Genomic DNA, 9207 nt, shown 5'->3' with positions numbered 1-9207 from the left:
TGGTGGATGGTGTGAGGCCAGGCGTGTTTATCCTCCGCTGTCTTCATCAGCATGGATTGACACACGCTGGCAAGTGCAGGCCTTTAGAAATCAGTTTAAATGATTAAATGCTTCACCAGGGGGTAGGGGTTGGGGGTGGGGGTGGGTTCTAGAATCAACCTCAACTTCACTTCCTGCTCACAGCTGCGGGGTGGGGGACCGTGAGGAGACTGGACAATTCTCTTCTGACTCTTCATCTGCATTGGGATTTGAGGTCTTGCAGGGGTGGCCAATCTTTTTTCTTTAATGTCCCACATTGGAAGAAGAAGGGTTGTCCTGGGCCACACATGAAATACACAGACACTAGCAAAAGCTGATGAGCAAAAGAGAAGATCCGAGCTTACTTTTGTGATATCTGACAGATAAACAAAACAGACATCAATTCATCTGCGTATGGCCTCTAGGCTGCAGGTTGGACACCCCTGAAAGAGTTCCAGCCTGCCTTACAGGTATCTTTTATCCTCTGACCCAGTGATTCCACTTCTGGGAACTTAATTGAATAAAACTGTCCGAGGTCTATGCAGGTATTCATCACAGATAGAACAGTTGTTACGACCTAGTCACAGCATCAAAAAGCCAGAAATGATGAAAATACTGAAGTAGGGGATTGATTAAGTAATGATAAAAGCACAAAGTAGAACTAAAAATTATTTATTTAGAAGATGGGAAAATGCTCATTATAATATGAAGGGAAACAAACAATACACAAATATGTAGTTGCAATTTTGTAAAACAAACTTTACATAAATATGTATGTGATTTTGGAAAATATATTTATTGGTTAGTGAAATTTTAGAGATTTGCAAATATGTTTCCTACTTGAGATTATCTGTATTATCCAGGTTTTGTTTTTTTTTTAGAGACAGAGTCTCACTTTGTCACCCTTGGTAGAATGCCATGGTGTCACAGCTCACAGCAACCTCAAACTCTTGGGCTCAAGAGATTCTGTTGCCTCAGCCTCCTGAGTAGTTGGGACGACAGGTGCCACCCACAAGGCTCAACTATTTTTTTTAAAGACGAGGTCTCACTCTAGCTCCCTATAGTCTGGGACTTGTGAGCTCAGGTGATCTGCCCATCTCAGCCTCCCAAAGTGTTGGGATTACAGGCATGAGCCACCATGCCAGACCTGTCCAGACTTTTTATGATTTTGTGAAAAGGAATTAATGTTTGATAACAAATTAGTTCAGGTATTTTTTTCTCTTTTCATATAGGATATATTTATTTGCTTGTAGTAGTACATCCTCCTATTACAAAGGCAATTAATGTAATGGAAGAATCTTCCTCTTGATAGTTGAGTCATCTAAAATAACACAAACTATACATTACCAAAAAAAATCTTCATTTGGATAACAACAAAAAAAGACAAGTTAAACAAGAAAAACTTTTCTTTCCTTACAGGTGGACATTGAAGTGGACCTAGTTCGATTTTCCTTTTAAAATCTTCCAAAAGCAAAGGCATTTTAAAACCTAATTAAAATGAATTTTAAAAACTGTATATTAAACTACTGGTCTCCAGCACCATTTTCTGTTTTCCTTTGTTTTGGGGGGAGTTCTTCCTTGTCAGTTTGTTCTCTTCCTCTTCTCACGGGTCCAGTTGCACCATTTTCATCGTGGTCATCATCAGTATCAAATTTAGTTTTCTGGCCCTGAAACTGCACTTTTCCTTTAGCAGACCCAGGCTGGGTAGCTTTATTACCCTTACTTTTTCCCTTAAATCTGCGACCTTTTGACCACCTTTTGTTTAGAGATTCTTGTCGGTCTTCTATGATTTTTTTCAATGCTGCTTTTTCCACTTCTCCTTCTAATATTTCCCCAGTCGCTTCTTTGTTCCTTAATTGTAGGTTGCCATTGTTTACATCTTTGGCTTTCTGCAATGCTTCTATGGCTTTTTCCTTAAACAGAATTATCCCCTCTTTTGCGCCTCTGACAAAGTATATCCATTTCATTTCACGAAGACTCGAGAAAAGGTTGTGCAAATCTTCTCTACAAGTCTGGTCATCTAAGTCCCCTGAAAATGTCAGCAAGCACCCAGTCTTTTCTTCTGGAGATTTCAATTCAGCAGCATCCTCTAACTTTTGTTTATCTTCTGGCTCTTGTTTAGCTCTTAACTTAGCTTCTGTTTATTTTGTTTTCTTTCTTCATTATTTTTTGCAAAGTAATCATCCTTGAAAAGTATTAGCAAGTCTGTGTCTTTGTACTTTTGGTCGGGGGTCTCTACAAACTTCTTAGCAGGTTCAATGCGATCAAACATGGCAAATATTGATCCCTTATATGCTTTGTGCCATGTTCTTCTCATCTGAATATTTAGTACTTGGCCTTTATCTTCTAACCATTCTTTTATGTCATCAAGGGTTGCGTCAGTTGGGAAGCCTTTAATATAAACAGATATAAACAGGTTTTTACATCATTTTTGTATTCGTCAGTCACTTCAGGGAGGGGTTGGTTGGAGACCTTCTGATTTTAGTTTTATCTTCACTGATTTCCTTGAGTTCTGCCTTGGATTTGCTCAGTTCTTCCACAATTACGTTAAAGTCTGTTGTGAGGCAGTTTAACCTGTTGAATTTTATCATGATCTCCAAAGGTACCCAGCCTTCATTCATCCCATTTGATCTGTTCCTTTACAAATTTGTCCCATGGAAAATTGAAATCTCCAAAATAATACTCAATTTGATGACAGATTTTGGCCTCCAGAGCAGCCACTTTTTCATTATCACCATTTTCAGCCATCATGGCTATCTTGAAGGTCCTGTTCACACAGAGCCACACCACAGGTCCACCAGCAGCGATGCCTGGAATTCTCAGTGCCGCCGGCCTGGAGCTCCCAAGGGAGATGGGCGCCATCCCAGCAGCCAGGTATCTTTTTCTAAGTGATTACTAAAAGGCAGTGACTGACATTCAAAAAAGTGTGAGGACCTCCTTAGGATGCAAAATCTGGCAAGTGAGAAGCAGGGTGGCAAGCTCAGTAGGCGACAAGGAACCTCTGTGGGAGAGGTTGGGGGTCGCCTTGGCCTGAGGACCTCTAAGAAAAAGGTGGAAATTCTGTGCGGAGTCAAACCAACACAGAGCCCGACAGTGATTTCAGATGGCAAAGTGTTAGCACGCTGTTGATGGTGATAAGGACTCAGCCGTGTCTGGCTCTGCAGTGGGGTGGCCTAGAAGAGAGACGCTTGGGTCTGGAGGAAGAGCTGCCTGACAGAGGGGAAGGCTGCTGAGAGGGAGCGCAGAGCTGCTCTGGGTGGTGGGGAGCTGATGTGGGCTCGGCAGGCGCAGCCAGAACACAGTTTACTGCCAGGAATACGGCAGTGGAAAACGCAGGCATGCGTGATACTCAGAGATCCAAATCCAGCAGCCAGGGGGAGCCTGGAGTTGAGTGAATTTGCCATTCCTCTCTCAGAATCCTCCAGCAGCAACCCATTTCATGCAGAGTAAAGCCATAGCCATAAAATCTAAATTTAAAAGAACTGTGCCCTTGGAAATAGGCTTGAGGTTTCCCATAGTTTTTGGACTGCACAGGATGGCAACATCTCCCACCTGCTGTCAGCCACACTGGCCTTGCTTTGTTTCGTTTTGTTAAGTTCCCCAGGACTCCCAAAGGGCTATGACAACTGAAGCTAGAACTTTGGAACTGAAAGCAGATTTCATCCAGAAGGGGTCCTGGGAGAGGAAGCCTGGATAAGCAGATGTGAGGGAATCCAGGTCTGAGGGGCAGTGGGGCGCAAGGCCAAACTGAGGCTTTGGGTCTGGAAGGTCAAGCATCCTTGTGGCTCTGGGCAACTGCAGTTGCAGGAATCAGATCCTCTGCTTCAGACAAAGAGCATCACCAGTGTGCTCAACTGCATCAAACAAGTCTCAACAGAGGGATGGTGGAGGAGGCACCTCCCCGTGTTTATTGGTGCCCCTGAGATCTAAAAAATACCACGTTGTCCTTGCTATTAATTGGTTGGCTAATTCTGTTCCTAGTAAGCAACCATCATGGGAGTGGCATGGGAAGGGAGAGGGATGTGGAAGAGAAGAGGAAAAGGCAAATTCTTGAGCAGTAATCTCAGAAAGTGGATCCTGGAAAGTATGGGGAACTGGAAAAATGGTGCGTGTCTATACCTCGACCTGTTCCAGCAAAGCAGCTCTAAGTTCAGCTCTGAGAGTTTCAAGAAGGGGAGCAAAATCTGTAGCATGCACATGTTCTGATGGTGTGCTCGGGACCCTTGAGTTGAATCTACCCCAGCTTTTCTGAGGTCAAAGACTGAGCCAGTGGGAGAGCTGGGACTAGACCCCCGAGCACCTGATGCCCACCTGTGACACAGCGCAAGCTGTGGGTGCACACCGCCGTTTGTATTATTAGTGACGGGAAGCAGAGCTTTCTGAGTTTGGAGACTTCTTTGAAACCAGAGGTTCAGTCTTTGCAACCTGCACACTGGCAATTACATAAAACTTATATTTCTTCTCCTTCCCAGTGAAAAGGGCTCTTTCTAATAATAAATTTAAGGCTTCCAAGATGTTTTCCTAGCCATGAATGGTTGCTTTAAAGCAGCACTTTTTTTTCTTATTTAAATGTAAATGAATCCAAAAGGCCTGGATTTAAACTGTCACATGCATTTCTAAATCACATCCTTCTCTACTTGGCTAAGCCAACGCAGGGAAGTCCAGCAGGGAAAGTCTGTGCTCAAAGCTCATCACCAGCACAAGCCACAGTAACCATATGAGGAGCAACTTCCTGGTACTCCCTGTCTGCCTTTGCCAGGTCTTGACTTTGAATCTAAAAGAAGAAAGCCTTGCACAGTGCGGTTTGGAGGTACTCCTTGCCACCTGGGGTTCCCTGGTAGGCTAATAATTGTGTGTAGCCACAAACTGTTACTAAACTAAATACTTCTTCAGCTGTGTATGGTAGGGATGAGAGGACTTTCAGGGCCCCACACAGGCATTTCTCACCCTGTGTCCAAAATGGGAGCACATCTAAATTCATCTGGCTCTTGACACTTAAATGCAAATTGATTAAAATTAAATTAACAATTTCGTTATTTACTCGTACCAGGCACATTTCAAGGGCTTACTACCATATGTGTGCAGTGGTGATTTTATCTGATAGCTCCGATACAGAACCTTTCTTTCCAGCATTACAGAAGGCTGGCTCTACTGGGCGGTACTGTAATGACCCAAATAATTCAGGTCCCAACGTATACAAACGCACATGTGTAGCCAGAACCCTGCCGCTCATCTACTGACAAGGCAGTTTATCGGCCTTCTTATATGTTCCCATTCACTCATTCAACAAATTTCGATTAAGCACCTACTATATTTTCTGGCTTTGTTTGCCTACGGGCCAAGGCCCTGAAAAAGAAAATGGAAAGAGAGGTGGTGGGGTTTGAGGCAAGACTGTCTATATGGAGAAAACTTATTGGTTTCTCTTTACTAACGCTCAGTACTTTAATTCTGATATGTGTGTGAGGGGAGTTTCCTACACTAAGCAGTTGTCCGATTCTCTGCAGACACCAATCAGGTCCCATAATTCAATTTAATTCTAACACTAATCACAGTTTGCATCAGATCCCACAAATTAAGGGCTCAGTCCCGCAGGACTTCAGATGCCAGTCACAAGTCCAGGTGTAACTTGTGCTTCTGAACAACTGTCTATAAATCAGAGGTTCCCCATTTCCCTCCTTGGGTCAATGATTTTCTAGAATGACTCACAAAGCAGTTTACATGCGAGATGACCAGTTGGTTTTAAAGGACACAGTTTATTATAATGCCTCATGGAACTCAGGAAAGCAGTTCACATACTAGATCATGAGTTTAGTAGGAAGGGTGCAACTCAGGAACAGCCAGAGGGAAGAGACCCATAGTAAGGTGTGGAGAAGGGACACAGAGCTTCCGTGCCCTCTGTGGGCACACCACCCTTCTGGGCCACATGTTCACCTAGCCCGAATCTCCAAACCTTGTCATCTGGGGATTTTGATAGAGGTTACATTGCACCGGCATGTTTGATTATTAACTCAGTGTCCAGCCCCTCTCCCCTTCCCTGAGGAGTGGATGGGGCTGAGTTCCAAGCTTCTAATCAAGGCTTTGTTTTTCTGGTGATCAGCCCCCACTCACAGGCCCACCAAGAGTTACTTTATTAGAACAAAAGGCACTCCTATCACCCAGGAAATTCCACAGTATTAGGAGCTTAGAGTCGGGGACAAAGATCAAATATTAAGGGAAAAAATCCACCTAGCACCCCTATTGCTCAGAAAATTACAAAGATTTTAGGAGCTCTGTGCCAAGAACAGGGAAACATACCAAATATGTGTTTTATTATGTCACCATCCATTGTCACTGGAGGTAAGAAATGAGCCTAGGGCATAACTATTTTACCCTTATTTTAACATTCACTATAATTATTTTTACAGTGGTCAAAGATGGTCCAAATGACAGTACTGAGAAAATGGGTCTGAAAATCCGTATCTTTGGAATAAAGCTTAGAGATGCTAAAATAAGGCACAACACTCACTCACTGGGCTGTAAGCCTTGGTGAAAGCATGCTGTGAAATATTAGAGATAATCTTGAGAAAATATAAAGCAAAGACTAAAGGAAAATAGGCCATAACAGCAGTAGATGCAAGTGCTATGAGAATTCATCTCTCCCTAGTTTCCATTTATTCCTGTAAGGAGATTAGGTAGTCTGGAATTATGCAAGGCTTAAAGAGCGTGATCCCATGTGGGATGGCCTAGAACAACTTTGTTCCTCTAGGGCTAGGTAGTTTTGCAGGGAAAACTCCCTACAGATTGGCACCCAGGGCAACTGCCCTCTACTTCATCCTATTGTTCAGCATCAGTCTGGAGCATGGTGGTAACAAGTATTGTGGCTGCCTCCACGGCATTCACCTCACAGTCTTACTCTGTAGAAATCATGTGTCTGAGCAGGACCCCTCCCTCTGTTCCTCCCTCCCTCCTCCTTTTTCCCTCCCTACCTTCTGCCTTCCTCCCCCTTATCATCCCTCCTTCCTTTTTTTTGGACAATGCCTATTGCAGGAGAGTGGGATCAATTTCTTCCCTAGCTCTAGAGGTGGACTGTAGCCGCCCACATAGTCTATAGCTAGGAGGAGTGAGAGTTCTAAGAAATACCCGTATAGCTCAATAATGGAACACCTTGTTGAAAGGGCACAGAGAGAGATTTGGCTCTCCTAGCAAGCATGAGAGCTTACGAGATGAGAGCATTGGTAGATTGGCAGTCTCTACACCTGTGGTGTTGAGAGGCACGAGATCAACTTTATATTAGGCTGGAGGAGACGGCAGTCGGGAGCGTGCGTATGCTGTTACAGACTCACTTACTCTGACTCTGTCTCCTCTCCTGCCTGCAGAACGCCAGCACGGCATCTCTCTGCCGAAGATTACCAAGCTCTACTAAAGACTAAGATCTATCTTTCTAAGAAGACTGCTTTACTCTCTCTAGGATACTCTCTCTCTCTTTCTCCAGCTAAAGTAGATAGTAGATAGTCCTCAGGCAACCAAGAGAAACTGTTCCCGAGCAAGGTAGCTTAGCGATCCGTATCCAGAACCTACCCAAGCCGGGCCGAGACCTGGCCAGTCCCGGGCCCTGACAGTGGGCTCAGTTTCTGGCTGTTACTGACTCAGGCACGAGCTCACTTCCCAGGTCTGACATTCCTCTGACTTCTTTGGCCATAGCAATTTTTTTCAGAGGTTGGAGAGTTCCGTCAGCATGAAGCTTAGGCATTTGATTTTATGGTTGGAAGAAAGGAGGCCCTTCTTGCCCCCAGTGCAAATGAGAAAGCATTTAGTGCTGGGAGCTGCTGGGACCCACCCTGCCACTGTTAGGAAAGGCAGCCCAAATAAAAAGCCACCACAGGAAAGAGAGCTCAGCTGAGGGAATCGCAAAAAAAAAAAAAGAAAAAAAATCTGATGAACCTGACGATACCACAACCTTTGGCCCAAACTGACCCTCGCTTCATTCTAATTAAATGAGTTGATAAACTCCCTCATTTTCTGAGCCAGAATAAATTGTGTTTGTGCTACAGAAAGCTTCATAACTAACAACAGACAGAAATAACTGTTTCGTTCCTTTCCCTTCCATGACTAGTGTCTTTTGAGCAATTGAAACTTCAGACAGTCGCACAGGAAGATAACAGAAAACCATGTGTTTTTATGACCTAAATCAAATGTTCAGTCTTTTTCCATTTGAACTTTAAAAAAACATATCACTTTATTATTTTATTATTAGTCCCTAATCACTGGCAATTTACTTCTAAATTGATTTATATTGCTTATAAAGCAAAACATAATCTACTACTCAGTTTAATTACTAGATTCTGATTGCTTACATAAATAATCAGCTCTATGCATGTGACAGTCTGGGCATTGCTGACCTCAGATTGGTCAGATTCACGTGTGGTCCCTGTGGTGGTCAGCGACGTGTCCATGGAGAAGTTCTGACTGCAATAATAATGCTCTGGTGTGACAAAGTGGTGCCACACGCTTTCATATTTCACAAAGAACATAATTACTTCCATTTGTCCTAGATATACATCTAACAATGTCTTCAACAGATTCTGCAAGTACTCTCCCAACAGAAATGGCCAAATATATGGAAACATTTATATATTATAATTTGCTCAAAGGCATTTGTGTAAATGAAATGTTTATCACCGTGGACTCTTTCTGTAACCAGTGATGGAAGACCAAAGTTAAATTGGTTTTATCAGAGAAGGGGAATTCATTGGCCCATGAACTGAAAAATCGTAGGGCTCCATCTGGGGCAGGATTTGAAGCTCCGATTCTGTTGCCAGAATTCAGCTTCCCTCTGAGCTCTGTTCTTTCCCGGTACTGGCTCCACCCTCAGTCGGCTCTAGGTTTCCTCACATCCGTAATTCCAACAGAAGGGATAGTCCTCATTCTCAAAAAACTAGAGAGAGGTCTCAGGTCTTAGGGACTAAATAATTATCCCGTGAAGGGATAGAATACACAGACAGGCTTTAGCTAGGTCAACTCCTGTGTTCACTGGAAGACATCGTAGTTCATGGGAACCACATGAACAGCCACACCTGTTGGAGGTACGAGAAATCCTAAATATGTACATACTGTACAGTTGACCCTTGAACAATATGGGGATCAGGAGTGCTGACACCTGTGCAGTCAAAAATCCAAAAAAATAGCGAGGAAGGGAAGGAATATTCTTTT

The 9207-nt window shown here is 43.5% G+C and overlaps 1 pseudogene; it reads right to left on the bottom strand.

Moving 5' to 3' along the window:
* Positions 1-1541: 1541 nt before the first annotated feature.
* LOC100944298 lies at positions 1542-2766 on the bottom strand (annotated as a pseudogene).
* Positions 2767-9207: the final 6441 nt, after the last annotated feature.

The sequence above is a fragment of the Otolemur garnettii genome, unplaced genomic scaffold (assembly GCF_000181295.1).
Source record: "Otolemur garnettii isolate 467f Iridium unplaced genomic scaffold, OtoGar3 scaffold00039, whole genome shotgun sequence".
In the NCBI taxonomy this organism is placed as follows: domain Eukaryota; kingdom Metazoa; phylum Chordata; class Mammalia; order Primates; family Galagidae; genus Otolemur; species Otolemur garnettii.
This window is presented reverse-complemented; position numbering and strand designations above follow the sequence as displayed.